The sequence below is a fragment of the Oxyura jamaicensis genome, chromosome 7 (assembly GCF_011077185.1).
Source record: "Oxyura jamaicensis isolate SHBP4307 breed ruddy duck chromosome 7, BPBGC_Ojam_1.0, whole genome shotgun sequence".
Lineage (NCBI taxonomy): Eukaryota > Metazoa > Chordata > Aves > Anseriformes > Anatidae > Oxyura > Oxyura jamaicensis.
In genome coordinates, this window is record NC_048899.1 from 24,943,484 (window position 1) to 24,964,416 (window position 20,933).

At 48.1% G+C, this 20,933-nt stretch overlaps 1 protein-coding gene across 4 annotated transcripts in view; it reads left to right on the top strand.

Moving 5' to 3' along the window:
• The first annotated feature begins 11,264 nt into the window (after positions 1-11,264).
• The window catches only part of SEMA5B (semaphorin 5B), a 268,777-nt gene continuing 259,108 nt past the window's right edge, over positions 11,265-20,933 (top strand). For 3 of the 4 annotated variants that reach the window (XM_035331906.1, XM_035331909.1, XM_035331910.1), the window contains exon 1: positions 11,300-11,376. The gene's annotated coding sequence lies outside the window, so the exon portion shown is untranslated. Of the gene's footprint in view, positions 11,377-20,933 lie in introns of all 4 variants that reach the window. The other variant, XM_035331907.1, reaches the window with a different exon arrangement.

The window sequence follows — 20,933 nt, forward strand, 5'->3', positions numbered from 1 at the left end:
AAGATGTTGGGGTGCTGCTGGGTGGGTGACAGTGCTGAACATAGCCTCTGAGGTCTGGGGTCCTGAGGGGATCATCCCTGCTTGTCAGAGCAGCTACCAGAAACCTCAAGCTGAGGGCCGCAGTCAGCTCTGAGGGGGCTCCCAGCTGGCAGGGGGAAGGGAGGAAAGATTATTTGCAGGAGGTTTCTGTGTCAATTTCAGAAGAAGATTTGGGGAAGGAAAAGCCAACTGTGTGGTGTTGTCTCACAAGGAATGCGTGCCAGGGAGCCTTAAGAGCTGGTGGCTGGCTCTCTGGGGACCAGAGGCTGCCTGAGGCAGCAGAACATGGCCTCCCCATGGGGAAAACCACCAGCCCTGGGTATTGGGTGGCACCCTGGGGACAGGGACACAGCTGGGTGGGACCCATGGCTGTGGACAGCTGGAGACCAGTACTGCTGCAAAATGACTGAGGGCCCCGGGGTCCTGGAGTGGGGTCCTGGGTTGTGGCCCCAAGGGCCGGTCAGAGCCATTCAGACTTATGAGTGCACTCAGAGCCCTGGCAGTGGGCTCTGTGCTACTGCACTAACTGGAAAAGAGAGGAAATGAAATATCAGGACATTCCAAAAGAGACAGTGTCTGATAAAAATAAGCATTTTTACTGAGCGTGTGCTTCAGCTGTGGAACATATTGTCACAGGAAGCCACTGAGGCCAAGAACTTAAAGAGATTCCAGGAGGTTTGGTCAGTTATGCTATAGCAAGGCTGTCTGCAATTGGCACAATTTACAACAGATTTCAAAGATACTCTAAAGTGTATGCTCCAGGGAAGAATTGAGTCTTTCAAGAGAATAATTTGAGATTTAAAGTAGATTTTAAAAGTATACATATCAGACTATTGCACTGCCCTCCTAAGCTACCATGAGAGAGGATACTGATCTGAATAGATTGCCAGTTTTATAACATATGACAATTTCTATACTGTAGGCTGAGTGAGAGTAGCCCTGAAAAACAACAGTGTGTGAAGCTCACAAGATTTTAGATTTTACAAGAGCTGCAGCAACTTAGCTGCTGACAAGTGAGAGCATATCTGACCTGAGCATCTTTCAATCAGTGAAGTTCCATCCTTCAGAAAATAGAAGTAACCAAGGAAAATGTTATTACTTCCACAAATTAATTAAGGTTTCATGCTCTTTTGCCTGTGCATGGCCTTTTGTTCTCTCTCTCCCCTGCCTTCCCTTTTTAATCTTGCATACATAGAAGACAGGAATCCTCCATCATTTAGGTAGTGGCTTGTACCTATGAACCCAGTCCACTGTTAGGACCTTTCTGATGATATGAAAAATTGCCTCTGGAAGTGTCAGTGTATCAGCACAGCAAACAACAAGCAGGGAGTGGAATCCCATGACAACTCACGATTGAGTTTAGACAAAATCCATGCAAGTGTTACAGCATGTGAACATGGAAAGAGAGCTACCATTTGTATTAGCTGGCCTGATGCCATTCCCAATTTAAACAGTAGAATGCGGGTCCCCAAAGTACACAGACCACAACTTGTGACCTTAAGGAATTCCTGTGTAAGTCTTAAAGAGAAGGTTGCATTCGTTGTATCATGCTTTTTCCCATAAATCACACATCTGTGTAAAAGATAGTAAGTTATAAGCGTGTTTCTTTATAAACTTGTAACTCCTTTCCACCCAGTGAACTGCCCAAACACTTAGGAACTATTGGCATCCGTTTGCCTGCCACTGAAATGCAGCCATTTCTGAGCTGCAAAGTGGCAGCTGCTGCAAGATCCACTATTGAACAGATCGAACATTGCTTGTGAATAATACTACCTCTGGCTGAAAATACATGGCAAGTGTAAACAGTGATATGTGGACACAGTGATTCTCAAACATTGCCCTGACACAGTTGGTGCCTCTTATATTTCCTATATTCTGTTTTTCCTTGCAGTGTCCCAGTCCTTTTCTCACTATTTTTCCAATATGCATTGAAGCTGCCAGAAAAATAGCTGAGCAAAATTGGACTGACTCTAGGAAGCAAATGGGAAACCAAGCTTCCTTCATCTGCTTTGAGGTAGCCCATCATTCAGCATTCTCTAACCAGAATGTTGCGACTTTAGACTTGTTACTACACACACTTTTTCTCTTGCACGCAGACATGTAATTTTCTCTCCAGGTCACTCTGCATGTTGGTTCTCTCCTCCCATTTTTTTCTTGCCTTTTTGTTTTGATCATTGGCTGAAAATTTGCTCCCAGCTGGATTTACAGCAGACACACAAAGGCATGGATGAAGTATGCTTTCATTACAGGGTCTAGCTGGTTAAGGGGAAAAAAAAAAAAAAAAAAAAAAAAAGCATTTGGAAATCTTCAATGAATCTTGACCTGAGCTCCAAACCGCAGCAAGACATCACATCTCTGAGACTGACAGATGCTTTACCACCGTGACAGCGGCGGTTTGGTAGATTATAGTTTGAGAACTACTGTGTTCTCAGAGTCAGCAAAATTGGCAGCCTGGGAACTGAACTGCTAATTGCCTGAAAGACTATGCAAAGTCTTGCTTCATTATTGCTCATCAGAGGAAGAATTAGAAACAGATTATGGGTGAAAATCTGGATTAAAGTGAACCCAAATTTTTGTAAAATGATGACCTTCTACTGTACTTCAAGGTGGCTCTGACAAAGGATGTGATTATTCAAACCTAGCTTTCAAGCTCTCCCCCAGTATTGAGACCTGAATCCAAATCCAACATCATTATCCAGGCTCATCAGCTGAACACCTCTGAGTAACTCTAAGTGGGGATAACGCAAGACATGCAGTCAGGTAGAGGATGTGTGCTTCAGTGCTGATCAATGTAAATTCACGAGCTCTCAGTGTCATCATTTGTAGCAATGTGGCACCAATCTCCAAAGCTTGTTTTGAATCATGCAGTGAAAAATTATTGGTACTTAGGTTGCACAATTTTTCCCCTTGTTATGTCAGGAGCAAATGACAGTTTGAAGTGAGTACCGCTGCTTCAGCTCAGCAGCTGATATGTTTGCTTACCTGATGCAGTGTTTTTTGGCAGTGATTAATGAGAGCTCTCGAGTCAGAGCTTATAACCATGATGAGCATTAACAGGTAAACCCACAAACAGTAAAGGATAAAGCTCCTGAGGGAGGGAAAGGCACTTGCATCTTAGTCTGGCTGCTTATATATTGGTCTCAATCAGATTGTTCAGGGGTTGTTACACTTCAGACCAAGCCTTTTAAAGGTCTAAATACATTTTTCATGAGAATGTTTATAGCCCAAACTGACCCTAGAGAAACTGGTGTCTAACTTCTCCGTTTAATCAGGCCCAGGCAGATGATTCATATTGGAATCCTTTTTTTTTTTTTTTTTTTTTTTCTGTGGCAAAATTAAACCTGTCTGCAATATGCTTCTATACAGAAACAAGGAGATGCAGAAATGTCAGCAATATTAACAAATCTGGTGGGTATAATGTCATAACATATAATGCTATCTGTTATATAGGGATATTCATGTAAAAATGCCCTTGGTCATCAGTGCATTTAAGCATACACCTAACTTTAAGCAAATGCTTGAAAACCATTGCTGTTCCTTGAACTTTAATGGGACTTTGGGCCACTGTTCAATGATAAATTGATATTTATGTTCCTTGAACACCTGAGGTGGGCTTGCTTGTGACTTTTTTGCTTTGCTGGATCAGGGTTTATAAACTTACAAGTTGATTTCTATCCTAGTCTGCCTAAATATTTCAAGCACATATACAAAAATAAACCTAATCTTCTGCCAATATTCCACCTCTCTGGTCTCATGACATCCAGGACACAAACCACTGATCTTTCCAATGATCTGGCTTACAAATCTCATTTTAGAAGGTACCGGCAGCTAATCACTCCTTCAGTTGGAATACCTACATTACTGCATCTCTGTTGCATGAGTCTAGCTTGGAAAATGAAGTTAAACTTGTACAATAAAAGTAATTTAATACATGATTTAGAACTTTAACCACCTTACTGCAAACTAATTTGCATGCCTGCAAACCCTTACTTGTATGAGTAACCCTATGTGTTTTGACGAGGAAGGAATTACTGGTGAGATTTGGCCTGCTGACTGTAGAAATGATAGTATCATAGATCAGTGATACTATTTACGTGAAATGTGGCAGTTCCATTCATTGTTCCTGGAAAATCAGGTTTTCTGCCATTTTTCCCTCTCTCTACCACTGTTGGATCTTGCATTTTTGAGGAAAGGGAGAGGAGAATCAAACCTTGTGTGCCAGTCTGTTATTGCAATCTGAGTGTAATATATAGCCAATCAAATAACTGATCACACTTAACCTGGTTGCCTACCAACTGAAAGCACAGCTGATATTTAGATAGGTCACTGTTTTAATAGGCCAATTCTTTTGGCCCTTTGACAGAGCTTTAAGCAACTGTATGACTGTCAGACAGGTTGCAATGCTTAGTATTTTACAGAACTGGGTCCTCTATGTTGTAGACTCACAGAAAAAAATGGGTTGGAAGGAACATCTAGAGGGCTGTAGTCCAAACTCCTGCTCAAAGCAGGGCAAGCTTCAAAATCAGATCAGGCTGCTCAGGGTCTTTCAAAACCATCAGGGTTTGAGACTGAACAGCCCCTTTAAGCCCCTGCCTCAGTGATGCGCCCATCCTGCTGCAATGATTCCTTTTCCGTATTTCCAAACAGCATTTCCCTCGTTGCAGCTTGTGGCTGTTGCCTCTTGTCCTTTTGCTGTGCATCTCTGAGAAAAGTTCATCTCTGACTTCTCCATAGGATCATGGTAGTGGAGGACTAATGACATACCCTGATGGCCTTCTCTTCTCCAGGCTAACCAGACCCAGTGGCCCCAGCCTCTCCGTGTACATCAGGTGCTCCAGTCCCATAACTGCCTTCTCTCGGGTCTTTCCAGCCGGTCAGTAGCTCTGTTTCTGCAGGCCCTGAGCTCCAGCTTGGGTTGCTCGCAGCCTGGGGTGCTTTGGACTTTGTATGTGCCGTTGTTGAACTTCCCATGGTTCCGTCTAACCTACTCCTCCAGTTGGTTGAGGTCCTTCTGAATGCAAACCCTGCCCTCCAGTGTGGCAGCCACTCCTCCGGCGTAGGTGTCACTGGAGGGCGCATTGTGTCTCAGCACCCCGGGCCATATGGCACAGCGGCAGGATAACATATTGCCTTAGTCAGCAAGAGAGATTGTTCAGCTTATCTGGCAGGAGTCGGGTTCTTAATAACTGTTGACAAGAATTCATAGAATACTTCTGGCCACCAGACTAGGCAGAACATACAGTGTACTTTGCAGTACATGTTCTGTTAATTGGAAAAACATGTAGTCATTGCATTTTGATTATACATAAGTTTTTATCTAGTAAAGCCATTTCTGATGGATAACCTCGCACGGAAAAGAAACATAAAATGGATAATGAGTAAAATATAATTAGCTATATAGAAAAAGTGGTTGGAGTTACCTGAGAAGAAGGATTACAACAGCACACTGCTAAAGCTCAATACCTGACCCTGCCCGCTCCAACCACCCTGGTCTGTGCTGCTGCAGCTGCGTGCCTGCAGAATCCACTGTGCAGCCTTGTTTGCTGTGCTCTTGTGCCTTCTGTTCGAGATGCCACTGCTACACATTGCGATGGCCAAGCTGAAGGAAGAACGTGATGTGCAGAAGGTGTAGGGGTTTTAATTGCTGAAAACACAAAGCAGAAACCCTCTCTCTCTGCGCACTAGCCCACTCTGCTGCAATCATTTTTCTTTATTGACATCCCTGACTGTGCCTGTGAGGGGAAGCAGACACTCCCAGCTAGGAAGCAGTGCGGTGCACAATCTAATGCGACGGCGTTCCTGGCTTTCTGGTAATATAACGCTTGTGGTATCCTGCAATCTCTTTGCTGAGGTACTGCGAGCAAAAAGATGGCTGTCTCTTCCAACTTGTTAAACCTGAAACAACCCGCAGACAGTAGTAGCACCCAACCCAACTTCTTCCTGGTGTTTAGGTTTACCAACGACAAGCTAACAGGGAATATTCATATGCCACATATTACTAGCTCCTCTTAGGACAGCTTAGCCTAGGGCTGAGATTCCCTTTCACCACAGGACTGCCTCCACCACCCTCCCTGCTCCTCACATGTGAGAGAAGAGGGCACCTTGCCTCAGTAAAGTGGGCAGCGAAGAAGGCAGAGAGTGCTCTCTGGGAGAGAACTCCATCTCTTCATACTTTACAAGGATGTCTCCCTAGTGCTGGGCCTTCTGTTGCATTGCCAAGCCAGAAAGAGTGACAAGTCAGAAAAGGTATTTCACTTCAAGAGCGACTAGGGCTATAATGTGCAGATACGAACTGTTCTCCTAGAGCAGCAGGCAGAGCTCTTGGGTTTAGGGTTACATTTCTTATTGAGAGATGTCTGAACCTGTAAAGTAGGACTTATGCCTGGGAATTTGAAACCATGCTTTCCCCAAGCCTATGTATCTGTCTGTGTCAGTCCCAACGGGCCCATTTGTTAAGAGAGGAAAGACTTTGTCACAACCATTATAGGTGAAGATAGAATACAGTTTCTATTCTGGAGTCCTTATTCTAAATATCTGTCTGAAAAGCTACAAAATGGAGGCTTGAACTTTAAACTAATTGGCCTCTGCCTAAAGATAAAATTACACTTTTAAAAACAGTTCATATGTCGAATAAGAAGACTAGAAAAATGTTTCATATTTTTTTTAAAAATACATTTATTTATTTTTTTTTTGCTCCTGACCTTTCAGTTTAAACAGCCCTGCAGCCAAAGTGGGTGAGATTTGAAAGTCAATTGGTTTTGATTACAAGCAACTGAATAGCACACACGGAGTACGTACAGTATGGATTTTAGTTAAGTTCATTAAAGCATGCAGGTATGGAAGGACACTGTATTAACTGAGCGCTCTGAACTTCTTAAATCCTCAGAGTGACTTTCTAGGCCAGGAGTTCAGAATACTATGGGGGAATTGAAATCTGCTGAATGGATATGCAGTTTCGCCAGTAAGTTCACATTGCCAGCACATGGAGAACTGCATTTTCCAAACTCGACACCGAGAGTTTCATTATCAAGACATTGCTCATCACATAAACAGGTGGAGGAAGGAATGCTAATACCTTCAAAACCTGCTCATATTTAGATCCAGGTATGTCAGTAGAACACATCACATGTTGGATACAACAGTTGGTTGTATAAGCAGGCCCCTGTAAGCCTTTAAAACAGAATAGGGCAAGATACTGCAAAGGCTGTAAAGGGAAATTGCGAGTTTTGAGCTCCCGTTTAAGCTGAATTACCTAATGTTGGGTATGAAGGCCGTGGATAAGCTGGGAACAGTCCTGAATTCACTTTCTGTTCAAATCTAGACCTTGTACAGAGTGTTCAGTGAGATGTCTTATGTGCCAGACAACATCTCTTTAAATTAAAGTTTAAGTCTAATTGTAAAGGTCCCGATGTCCCCCAAGAAAAAATAATCCTGCATGTATTTACCAAGCAAGTTTTCAGTCTTTCAAGTAATATATGTCTTAGAACACGATAAGGTCTTCAGTGGTAGGTTTTCCACTTCCAGTCTCAAGGCAGAAGTAATTTCTGTGCCTGTGGCCTCAGAGCTTGAGTTAGAAGAGGGGAAAAAACAATTTCTGACGTGGTATCAAACCTCTTAATGGTGCTGTTCAAGACTAATTTTTCACTGTTCCTTTTATTTGCCAAAAATAGGTGACTGCTAGGCACCGTACACAATGTGAATGTTCAGTGGGCAGTGACAGGTGTATCGGGTTAACATTCCCTCCTTCTGCTGTACCATGTAGTTAACTCAACCTGGACGTTTGATGAGTCTTTTTCTGCAAACGGGGACCTTCCTCCCCTTGTGAGCCTCGGTGGGAATACTCAGGCCTGCCTCTGTTAACTGTGAGGACATTTGCTGACTTCGCCGTGTCAAGCGACATATGAAAATTGGCAATTAACAGTACCTGTCTTCAGGGCGGAAAACAATTGTATATCACTTATTTGTAGGCAGCAGAGGCTTCAGATAGAGTTCTCTGAAAATGAAGCAGTTGTCCCAATTTAAGCTTATTTCATTTCTTTCCAAATAAGTGAAATATAGTCACTGCGGTGATAGTGTCAAGTCATCCCTCTGTATTATTCTATTGTTCCATCACAGCCTTTTCTCTCCAGGGAGCTCATTTGTATTCTCCTGCTTTCAGGTCATCTGACTTTCACTTTGTGTCATGGATTTAACTTTGCTTTCTCTTTAGTATAAATTAAAATGTTACTGTCGCCACCAGCCTGAGCCTGAAAACCACAACTGTGACTATTTAGCAACCTATTTGAAATTCAAGAAACAAAAGCCCTGTACCTAAATATTTAATGGCTAATGGCCACTTGGCTTCAGATCTAGATCTAAATATTCAGGATAATGCTTACTATCACTAGTGCTGCATGCCATTTCGTTCAAGTATTTGCTGATATTGTACTTAGAAAGGTGTTTTTTCCCTTTTGAGAACACACCGCGCCGTCTAGGAGCTCCAACCAGCTGCCTGCATCAGCACAAAGTTGCAGAGAACATTTTGCTGTGTCTTGTGCGAGTATTTTCTTTGTGGCAGCCTTTCTTCTTCCCTTGCAGTGCGCCAGGGAGGTAAAAACGTGTAGGCAGCTGCTGAAGTGACCACCTGAACACGTGTGCTCTACATTTAAGCATCGTTTTAAAGTCTTGTCACTGCTCCTTCCCTCACTCCGTGTGAAATGCTCAGGCCACCTACAGCAAAATTGCTTTTCTAACGCCACTGCCGCTGCAGAGTCACAGTCTAGGGATCAAGCGGGGGCGAGCGCTGTCGCCCAGTCTTCGGATGATGAGGCCAGACTCGAGATTTTCCTCCCCATCTCCCCTGAACCCAGCAAGGTTTATCTGGATGCCCACGGCAGCTGAGTTCAGCAGCCCCATGCAGCCCGCCCAGCCACGACAGCTCGATTTGCTGTGTGTGGATGCAGAACAACGCAGCCTGCCTTGCTTCGGCAGGCAAATGCAACACCGGCTGCAATTCGGGGGGGGGGGGGGGGGTTTTGGGGGGGTTGGGCCCCCCCCCCCCCCTCCCCCCAGATCCCTGCTTTATGCCCAGGCTCAGCAGGGAGCTTCTGCTCCCCAGCCCACCGCCCCGTACCCTCGCTCAGCTTCGTCCCCCCAGCTGTGCCTGAGGGCTGTGCCCCATTTCACGCAGCCCTCCCAGCAGCCTGCAGGCAGCGAGGTGCCCCCCAATGCCCCGGGACCCCCCTGTTTTTCCTCCCGGGCAGGGCAGGAGGCTCCGGGCCGGCCACCAGCCGCGGCTGCAGGCGCTTCGGGAGGCACTAGCAGCACCTAGCGGTAAGAGCCGGCCCGGCCCGGCCCGCCCTGCCGAGGTTTGGGGTTTGGAGGTGGGAAAAGTTGCTGGGTACAGCTCACTGGGCGTGCAGAGCCCCGATTTTAGCTTGGCACGCTTTTTTTGAAGAAGCAGGTTTGTAGGGCTTTGCATCTGATGGCTGCTGCTGGAAGGAGTCAGTAGTTTCCCTGCTGGGGCAGAGGTTCGGAGAGGTCCTGCCGTGAGTCCCAATTACAGTATCCAGACCCCAGAGGCCAAGAAACAGCCCAGGACTTCACTGGCACCTTCACTCGGGGGTCTCTGAGCAATGCACATGGTCAGCAGAACTACCAGCTCTGCAGGGCAAAACAGCAAGACAGGAGCAGGGAAATGCTGGGAGATTTTTGGGCAAACAATCTTTAATAGAAAAGCGCTACCCAGAGATCTATAAATGTTGACAGAAGGTGGGTCCCCCTTCGTTTACCTTGTTTCATGCTACTCACTGCTCGCCGCTCAGTGCCTTATTTGCAGGTCTTGGGAGGAAGAAAGGCAGAGCTCTGGGGGGTCTTTTTGGGGTCTTGCCTCCACTCTGCAGCAGGACTGGAGAGGAAAAAAAAAAAGAAAAAGGAGAATCCAGCACGGCCCCGCCACAGCAGTACCGCCCTGCGCTGCGTCCTGCTCCGAACGCCTGGCCTGCTGTACGTCATTATTTAAAATTTAATTTACTAAATTGAAATATATCATCCTGCGTATTAGGGAAATGGATGAGCTCAACAGTTATTTACTATTCACGTCGAAATTAATACAAATACCCCAAGAAGATGCTGTACCAAATCAGCACGGGTTTTTCTGTAGGTCTTCAGAAGAGACAGGGGTGAAAACAGAGGGGCAGAGCAGATGCTGTCGTGCCCGGGGCAGTTTGCTCAGCACCTTCCAGGCTGTGCCCGACTCAAGGCACATCCTTGTACCCGAGTTCTGAGCAGGACACAGAGCCACGCTGCGTTCAGTCTGCACCCGCTCCCTGCCCTCAACTTCCCGGTGCGTGTTTTAACATGGAAATCGGATTGAAAACGTAAATTACGAATTGACCGTTTCACGCAAACTGTATCCAGACATGCGTTCCAGCACGAAGGGATGTAGTGATAGTTACTCAATTATAGAACTGAGAAATTAACACCGGGCAAATAATTACCTCTCGGGTAACAAGCATGTCTGTGCCGTGACTTTGCCCTGGGGGAGCCCTCTGCCACCCCAGCCAGCGGCCGCGGCGTTGAGGATGCCCGGCAGGGTTCCGCTGGTTTTACAGAGCACCAGTGGCCGGCTCCGCGTGGGGAAGAAAGAAATAAAATAGAATAAAATAAAATAACCCCCGGCTCATTATGCACGCACCCCCACGCAGCGCCATCACGCAGGCCGCCCTGTCGGAGGATCCGGCAGCGAAATAAAGAGCCCAGGCCCTCAGCCGACAATTTTCCCCTGCCACCAGGGCACGGGGGGCCGGGGCTCAAACTTTGAACTCCCCCCAAAAATTTGGGGCCCCCTCCCACCGTCCCCCCTTCCCCCGCTGCAGCACCCCGCCGCCGAGCCCTGCCGCCCCTCCCCGTGCCTGCCCTGCCCTCGCCCACCCTTCCCCTCTCCTTCCCCCCTCACTCCGCGGCGCTGGGAGCCCCTCGGCTGCCACCGGGGAGAGCCGGGGCCGCCAGCCCCTAGCTCCCTCCTCCTCCTCCTCCCCTACCTCCTCCTCCTCCTCCGCCTCCTCCTCCTCCTCCTCCCCCCGCTCTCCGATGGCAAGAGTTGGAGCCGCGCTGCTCGCAGCCGCCGGGAAGAGCCGGCGGAGAGCGGGGCAGGACCCGGGGCCCGACTTCGCGGCTCCCCGCTTCGCTGCCGCCGCCTCGCCTCGCATGGCCCGGGCCGGCGCTCCCTGAGCCTGGGGCCGTGGGGCCAGCCGTGGGGCCAGCCGTGGGGCCAGCCGCCGCTCCCCGCCGGCCTCCAGCGGCAGCCGGAGCGCGATGTGCCGCTGAGCCCCGCAGCCGGAGCCCGGCCGACAGCCCGTAAGCACCGCGCCGGGGCCGGGGGAGGGAGGTGAGAGAGCAAACTTCGTGCTGCGGTGGGGGAGCGGGGCCGGGGGACACCCTGCGGGCTGTGGGGGCACCTTACGGGGCTTGGGGGCACCCTGCGGGGCGTGGGGACACCATACGAGGTGTGGGGACACCTTATGGGGCTTGGGGATACTCTGGGGGGTGTAGGGACACCCCACGGAGCATGGGGACACTCTGTGGAGCGTGGGGACACCCAACGGGGTGTAAGGACACTCTGCGGGGCATGGGGGCACTCTGCGGGGTGTTGGGACACCCTGTGGGGACACCCTGTGGGGCATGGGGATACCCTACAGGGTGTGGGGACACTGCAGAGCATGGGGACACCCTACGGGGTTTAGGGACACTCTGCAGAGCGTGGGGACATCCTACGGGTGTATGTACACCCTGCAGGGCATTGAGACACTCTACGGGGCCCAGGGACTCCCTGCGGGGTATAGGTGTGCACTCGTGGCCCCACGCTGGGCTGGTCTCGCAGTCCCGTAGCTAGGAGGTGGCCACGGAGGTGGCTTCATTCCTCTTTCTGTCCCCCTCTCCAGCACCTTCCTGGCTCTCCCGAAACCCGCAGAGTGGGGCTGTGAGGGAGGGAAGGGGTGCGGTGGTGGGAAGCAGGATGGCTTGGATGGAGGGATATTAAATTATTATTTTTTTCAGATGGTAATTTGTCTTTGTGGTAGGGGTGGCCCATTAAATTTCAGCTCACGTCCTGATGGAGATCAAAAGCAAAGGGGAGAGGGAGAGGGAAGCAGAGAGCCTTGTGCAGCTCCTTCACTCCGCGTATTGTTAGAAACTTGTGGGGCGGGGGGGGATAAGGGGGATTCCCAGGAACAACCCTTGCGGATCCAGCTCCGACACCCACACCAAAAGTTGGAGATGTGTATTTTCCAACACTGCCATCTGCTCTGCGGTGCTGCCCAGGAGCGTGCTTGCTGTTACGCCTCGGAGGAAACAAACAAAAGGTGTGCTTGCCAAGTCGGTGCTGAACCTGGCTGCTTGCGGGCGGTAGGCAGAGTGCAGGGGAGTATCTGTGTCCTAAAGGCTCGCTGTCCTCAGCTGGCTCAGGTTAGACTCTTAGATAATTTCCTGTCCTAAAAAAAAGGTCTCCAAACATGGTAGATGCCAGGTCCTTTTTTTTTTTTTTTTTTTTTTTCTTATTTTTTTCCCCTTCTTCTTGAACTATTTATGTCTGGGTATATCGGTTTGGGATCATAGTAAAGTTTCGTTTTTTTGTTGAGCAAATGTTCCCTCTCATTACAGAAAATACTTCTCCTAAATTATAGTCTGAGCGGCGAGAGGTTAGCTCTCTTTGCCTCCGGATGGGTTCAGTGGTAGGCTGAGACCCCAGGCTGCCTGCACTGCGAATAAAATAGAACCCAACTAGGCTAAAAGTTATAATGGGCTTTGATTCTCACTGCTGCTTGAGATCAGTGGAGATCCGGGGTGAGTGAAGGCAAGGAGGAGGAGTGCGAGTAGCTGGAACAAGCTACTCACACAGCAAAGTGCTCTTGATTATATGTGTGAGTTGTAAGCACCCAAGGGAGAAAACTGGTGATAAACTGCAGAGAAGAAGGCAATGGGAAAAAGAAAAAACCTGCTGGTGTTTAACCAGATTACTCGGGATTTTTTAACAGAGCTTTTCCTTCTAAACAGCAACTCGAACCATCCATATCTTTTTCCTTCATTTTTCTTTCCCTTTTGGGCTCAAACTTTTTCTGTTCAGCTTGGGCTGAGCGCTAAGCCAGCTGTGCACGAGGCAGGCTGCTGTAGGGGATCTTTGCATTTTCAGTGCGGTGCAGGCAATTTCTCCCTTTTTTTTATTTTTATTTTTTCCTTCTCCCAGTATCTTGCCTTCTTTCCTCAAAGAGATTAAGTTTTTGTCCACCCCGCCAGCGACATGTTAATCCTGGAGTCAGGGGGCCGCGAGATCCCGCCGCTCAGCACATAGATCTTGGCTTTGTTCGGCCCCAGCCCGTGGGACCGCTGGAGTTGGCAGTGGCTGCCCTCCCTGACCTCCCTCCCTCCCCGCACCGAGCTGGGGCGGCCGGGAGGAGAAAAGGAGCAAACTCCAGCCGGTGAAAAAGAACAGCCCCGGGAGACAAAGGGCTTGAGCAGGGGGATGCAGGGGGTGAGGGGCTGCGTGGGGAAGGGCTTGTAAGGAGGTGGCCCTGTCGGATCCCACAGGCTGGAGGAGGTGGCGTGAGGACGGGTCCATGAGGAGCCCGCACGGCCTGAGAGGGACCCCATCCAGGTGGTGCCACGGGGTTCTGGTTGTTCGCAGCAAAATGAAGCAAGTGCCCAAGCAAAATGGCTTTGGTAGTCTGGTACGATTGCTGTTTATTCTCCAAGCTGAAAGCTGACTTAGGGGAACACACACCTGGGCTTTATGGTCTGTGCTGCTCTGTAACTTACCCTGGAGTCAGTCGGAAAAGTCCTGCTGGACTTAGGCTGGGGCACGCTCAGCCCTTGGTAGGGGACACGTCCTTGGAGAGCAGTGGCTGTGTGATGCTAAACGGGGCTCGAACAACGTGTTTCTTCTTCAGCCAGGCTTCATAATCGCGGGAGCAGTCACGCTAGGGTTAAACACGACCATCTGCATGAGTATGTTTTGCTGGAAACAACCACTCTGCGTGAAAAGTTTCTGTGGGAAGCCTAGGCTGTTGCCTTGCTGTTTGGCAAAAGGGGGCAGTATCAAACAATACCACAAAGAAATCCACTGTGCATCTGCCTCCCTGCCTCGAGGACTGATGTGTGCTGTTTCTGCCGGGACCTGGGAGTTGGGGCTGTTATCCGGAAGCCTTTATTCAGGTGGTTCCTTACACAGACATCAGCGAAGCTAATTGACTGCGTAAATGAGGCAGGATCAAAGCTGGTGCTCTTTTCCTTCAGGGCTGCATCGCTTCCATGTGCCGGCCTGGCCAGGGGAGGCTCGGAAATAACACTGCCTGATTTCAGAGCCACTTGGGTTCACGTGCAGGAGGCTGGCAGCAGTAACCCTAACCCGCTCTTACGCCACTCATTTTAGGGGGAGCATGGTGAGGCTCTAGGCTTGGAGTGCCAGTCCTATAAATGCCTGTCGGGGAACTGTCATCGCTGCTTTCCTTAGTAAGAAAAATGAACACTTTCTCTTCTAAATTTAACTTTGTTTGAGAACTCATTTGCTTCCAGCCGAGAGAAATATATCGATCCAGCATACAAAATACTGCTCTTAGAACGCGTTCAAAGCCTTTTCACCTTTTATTTATCCGTACGCCTGGAACTGTTGGATCACCACCCCCTAGTAAATTTTTACTGAGCAGTATTACAGACGGTCTCTGTGGGGAAGCCGTGCTGGGCTCCAGCCGTGCTGGGTCTCAGGAGCAGCCCAGCCCTTGGTGGGGAGCGGTAAGGGATGGGGAGCGGTAAGGGATGGGGAGCCAGCTGGCGCTGTGGCCATGTCCCGCTGTCGGAGCAGTGCCCAGCCCATGGTTCAGGTGCTGCCTGGTGTGAAGGCAGCAGCTGGGTTTGCCTCGGCTCAGAGCATCCCTGACTCCTGGTGTAGGACCGAGGAAGGGTGAGGGGATGAAATGCAGGTAGCGGTGGAGGTGATTTGGGGCCGTTCTCCAGGGGTGGATTTGGTATCATGGCCTGCTGAAATTGCAAAGTCTTGGGTGATGGACTTACCTTTTACAGACTGAATGCTGTGAGGGTGAACTGCCACTCTTGTGGTTTGCATCCTGGTTGTTTAGTGCCCTTTTAAGTTGCATCCTTGTTCTTCGTGTTGGTGTTAAACTCCACGGACACAAACCGAGGGGTACGAGAGTGCTGTCCCTGCTGTGCCTTGAAAGGGGCTGTGTTCGAACAGGAGTGCTGTTGACTTTGAGAATCAAATAACAGTTCTTTGTTACTGCTCTGTTGCTTTTTTTTTTTTTTTTTTTTTTTCTTTTTAAGGAGGAAAAACTTACTGAAGAGCGTGTGTCTCCTAGTCTAGAGGTCATTGTTCCACTTCCTTTTACGCTGTGTGCTGCTGACTCTTCCAGCACGCCCGGTACCCGGACTCATCCCATTTCTGCCCACGGTTGCAATTTTCATTAGTTTCTGTGGCAGCTGTCTGCATACAAGACACGAGACTTTGACAGGTATTTGAGCCTGCAGCTTCTGTGGACAGTGCCTTGCTTGCTGGAGGTTATCCTGCAAGCACGGTTAGTCTCGGCATTTATTTCACCTCTGTTCTCATCAGTGTCCAAAAAATACTGCCTGACAGCCGTTATTCCTTAGCCCGGGCTCAAAGCATGCGAGCAGCAGAGCTGGGGAGGCACGAGGGTGGCTCTCAGTATGCAAGGTCTCCTTGACTACAGCACTACGACTCCCAGAGTTACCTCTGCTGCAGCACTCGCACAAAGCTCTGGCTTTTCAGGCCCGTGCAGCACAGCTCAAAGTGATTTTCCGACGATGAGTGCCTGAGTGGCGGTACTTCGGGTACTGCTGTTACCTAGTGCGGAGCTACAAAGCAAACGGCTCTGTTTTGTGCCGGGCTGCAATGAGTCTGGCAGGTAATTTGCATGTGAAGGATGTTACCAAGTTACAGCGGATGACTCCAAATTGGTGACGGGGCTATTCATGTGCTTATAATTAGGCATACCCCGAAGCACTGTGTTGGTTAAGGACCACTATGTCTTTATTTACTTTTTTGGTAAGCTTTAAATGAGATCGTAAGTAAACATGCTGATTGCTAGTCTTAATCCTCAAATCAGTTGTGAACACGTTGGGAGTTTGTAAATCATCTGTGTAATTCCATTGCTTTTCAGCAAGGGGTCATTTGTGGAGAGAGCAGGGGATGTTTTCTTCCCATACGCCCGGTCTTGCAAGGTGCTGCATGTTCTTGGTTCTCGTTAACGTTTTTCCAGGAGACAGCATCCTGCACCCTCAGACCCCGATAAACACAAGCCCCTGTGGGTCTCCTGCTTTGTGCAGCAGGCAAAGTGCTTCGGGGCTTGGCAGTCCCCATATGTAGTGTGCTCACCATTAGGTTGTTGCTAAAAGCCATATAAATTGCACCGTGCTGGTTTCAAAGGTTTGACTTCATCCATTGTGCAGCACCGTGTGACCATCTGGGACACAGCAACCTGCGGAGAAGAAGCGCAGTGATCAGTTTGATCTCGGCCGAGTGCTGCGCTGAACTCAAAGGCTCAATCACGGCTTCGTATCCACGAGGCAGCCTCAGCAATTGGGAACAGCATGTGGGGATCTGGCGCTGAAAAATGGGTCCCCTGGCAGCCTCGAGCCCTCTGTGCTACGGAGGAGAGGATCAGATGGCGAGCTGAGATGCTGTCTGCGCTCCTGCACGACAGCCAGCCTGAGTCCTGCTTAGGCAGTCTACGAGCCATTTGCAGTTTAAGGGTTTGTGACTTCTGAAGTTTGTGTATTTTGCAGATTGCTCGTGCCATAGTCTTCAAAAACTGTTAGTTTTTAAGACAAGCAGATGGCTTTAGCAAAATAAATTTGCTGGCACCTGGAACAGGTGGATGTGGAATCAATTTATGCGGTGTAATTTTTTCCACACCCCTTTTGGAATAATTTTATACCCTGGAGCCACGTAAGATGCTTATTATGTAGCCAATAGGGAGCTGCTTCTGTCTGACTACATAAGATTTTACACATCTTTTATAGCTAATGTCTAGATTGAAATGCAAAATTTAGTGCTGGGAGTGCATGCGAATTTGTGAAACTCCCGGGAGAGAATGTGGGTGCATGTATCAGTGAATGAATTATGCTCCTCCATAGACAGAGAGGGCTTTTTTTAGTGGTAACAAATGTCCTGTGTTCAGTGTTTGTCATTTTAAAAGTAGTATTTTTCATTTCAAGTGCGAGCCCCGTGCAGGTTACTGATGTAGAGTAAAAATGAAAAAAATACCTTTAACTGCGTCTGAAAGGACGACAATGGAAGTTTTGGATGTGGTGCAACAGTAGGGATGGAGCTGGCATTTCCAGTACGGCCGTGACAGGTACGAGTGGATACCTGAGAAGGGGAGGATGCTCTTGAGGGGCAGGGAGCAGACCCCAGGTGAGGCCTTGGCCACACCCTCATTCTCGCAACAGAAGCAGGGCCAAGCAGCCCACCTGGCTGGGGAGGTTCCTGGTGACTCCAAAAGGGCTTTGGGCGGGCTGTGGGACCATCTGCACAGCTCAGGTGTTGGATTAGGGACCAAATCTGGGAAGGGTCTGGGGCCAGCCCTTGGAGGGAGGAGGATGCTGCCTGCGGCCGGCCGGCTGTACAGGCTGAATCTCTCTGCTGTGTTTGCTGGCCACGTGGAAGTTGTTTAGCTCGCCGTTTCAGCTAAAGGTTCCTTATTTATCTCCTACAATGGTGATTTACAATAGATCAAAATTAGTGGGAAGAAAAGAAGACGAGAAAGGAAAGGGTAGGAAGTTCACTCTGGATAATTCAGTTTGACAGGCTAATATAGTAAATTCAAGAACGCCGAGCGAGAGGCGCGTTTTGGAGCCTGTCTGTATAATGCAGGGAAGGAAAACTTGGCAAGGTCTCAAAAGTTTGTTAGAGTGATTACAGATCCCCCCGCTCTGCCTCACGTTCCTTCCTCTGCTCTCTCTTCCTGATTGAAGGCGACTGTCTGCCAGAAGGAGATTTTCAAACACATGATTTGGACGGGGCAATCAGTCTGCATTTATAAATCACTTAATATTTTAGTCTCTGACTTCTTTGGGGTCCGCTCCACATCTGAAGGGCATTTTCATTAAAAATACAAAGCTGAGGCTCGGTTCCTGCCTGCGTCCAAGGTGCACCTCCAGTCTAAGAGAGCTCAGCTTTTGTTGGTAATTGCAGCCAGAAACCACATATTTAAAATAAAAGACCATTAGTGGCTTGCGGTGGGATGAAACAGCTGAGAGATGCATACTTCATTCAACATGAGCAAAATAGGGCCATGCACTGTGACTTCAGCTCTGAGCTGCTGGTCGTTACTGATAGAGGGTGCTGTCAAGTAACACCTAATGCAAATTATGAGGAATTCCACAGTTCCTGATCTCTGATGATAACTAAGTGGTACAAGAGTGCAACTCCCCCTTAGTTCTGGTTTGATGACAGTGCTAGGCAGCCAGAAGTAAAAATCATCAGGGAGAGAAACTGAGGCACAGAAGGACTGCGGCCTGGAGATTTTATTGCTCATCTGTTAAAGGTATCATGAAGCGTAAGGAGGCCGATGGGCGCCAGGTAGGAGGGATTGCCGGGGACTGGAATCAGTAGGAATTAGACTTTGACATCTGTGAAAAGTCAGGTGTTACATGACTTGCTCGAGGTCACACAGTGAGCTAGTGGCAGAGGTAAGGTTACAACCCCTGGAAACGGTTACTCACATCCTTAATTCCAAATATGTAGTTACATCCCGTGAATTAAATGCTTTGTCTCACTGCTTTCCTGGATCAGAGCTCCAGACCTGTGCCTTACAAGACTACGCACTGATCTCCCTGCTAAACACTGCCAGGAGGGTACCTGGTTCTGCGAATGCTTTACTCACCCGAGAAGTTCAGTTTGTTGGTGTGACTGCAGTTGCAGAAAATGATTGCAGGTGCACAACTGGCCCCAACGTTTTGCAGATGCAATAGGGATCATTCCTGTATTATGTACTTCCATATACGCACGTGCACGCGCATCTATATGGATTGAATTAAAACAAAAGCAAGTGATTAATGTCTTGAAAATTTAACATTTTTCCCCCTTAACCAACAGAAATTGTTCCCAAGAGAGTAATTTACTACATATCTTTGGTATTTGTACAGGGCTGTACATCAGGAATACAAAACATGATATTGCTAATGCTGTGTGTTCCCTCTAATGGGTCTTTGAAATATTAAAACAACTTATATTTGGAATGAGCTTTGCACACCTTCTCGTCTGTGGTTGCTTTGCAAATCCAGGCTTCACTGCTTCGCTTCAGAAAATTATGAGTTTATTATACTCCTGGAATGCTAATAGCACTTTATTTTTTCCCCCAAATTTCTTCTTCCTATTTATTTATTGATTCTTCATTTGAGCACAGTTTCCCAGATAATGATGACGCTACTGAGAATAACTGGTATGAGTTAATTTTACGAAGGCTGAAGTTACTGTGCCATCCTTCTTTGCCAGGAACCTCTCTGTAATATTCATAAGCTGAGGCATCCAGGATGCTGAATTAGTTAAGAAGACTGCATAAGATTGCTCCCAATGTTATATTTCATTCTTAGATTCATAAAGACAAAGCGTGTCGAGGCTGACAAATCTAAATTTAATTTTTCATTGAAAACCCGTGGCAGATTTGCAGATGACAGCATTTAGGTAAGCAGTCTCTGATGGTCACTTAGTCTTTCCTGGGATGAATCACTTACTGACTCGTGAGTGAACACGTGTGAACCAGAGATTTTAGCATTTCACCCTTTAGTTTATGTTTTACTTTAGTTTCCAGGGATTCCTCCCCATCCAAATCCCTCCTCCCACGGTGATGGATGAGGACGCCAGAAAGTGCTTTCAGTCATTTTATCTGTCTTCCCTGAGGCCACAGGACTTCCCTGAGCTGATTCACGTTCAAGCTGGTCATTTACTCTAAACAAGCACCCAATTTTGATTTAAATATTTCTGAAGGAAGAGAACATCCTGCAATTTTCGGTTAAATGTTAAAAATTCAGCAGCCCTCATTGTTATATTGCCTCTTACTTTCTCAGTTGCTAGCTTCTTGGACTTGTTATGCTCTCATCTGGAGAGCAGAGCTTCCCATTTGCTTGCGGTGGAAGTACTTGTGAACTGCAATCAAGTCAGCTCTTAATTTCTCTGTGATACTGCAGTATTACACTGGATTCTTCTGTGGTTTTTCAATCCTTATGTCAGCCTGATGGCTCTTCTCTGAACACTTCCGGAGGATGTTAGTGGCCAAAGAAGACAGAGTGATGATGCTGACAGCTGCAGAGGCTGGGGAGAACTGGAACAGCGCAGATTACAGAGCAGGACTGAGCAGATAGTAGGAAATAAGGACTATATGGCAGATAAAGTTGGAAGGCAAAAAAGAAGCATAGTGGCATATGAAGCTCCTGGCATGAGCAGCCTGGATTAATTTATGCCTGGGGAAGAGCTGGAGTAGCTGTAGTGTTGAAAGACAACAGCATGTTTTTGCTGGCAGAGGAGGATGGCTGGGAGGTGGGCAAGGACTGCAGCAGCAGTAGTGCTTGTAAATCAGAGCAGCGTTGTATCAGAGGAGCTCTCTGTGGGAAAATTTCAGAACATCTGTCTGCACTTTGCTTGGGCATAACCAAACTCTTTCTTTTAGTTCAGTCTGAATTTCTGGCGAGGCAGCTGTACTGTTCTTGCAAGTGTAAGATCTGATCCTGCAGAACCAAACTGACTTTTGCAATTGGTGCAAATGCACAGTGTGCACAAAGGAGTGCACAAATGAGTAACAGTTGGAGCGTTTCTCATTTAGGTGAAATGACCTGTAATGAGAATTTACCGGCCTGGGTTCTTGATTGCTAACACAAGGCAAGCACCA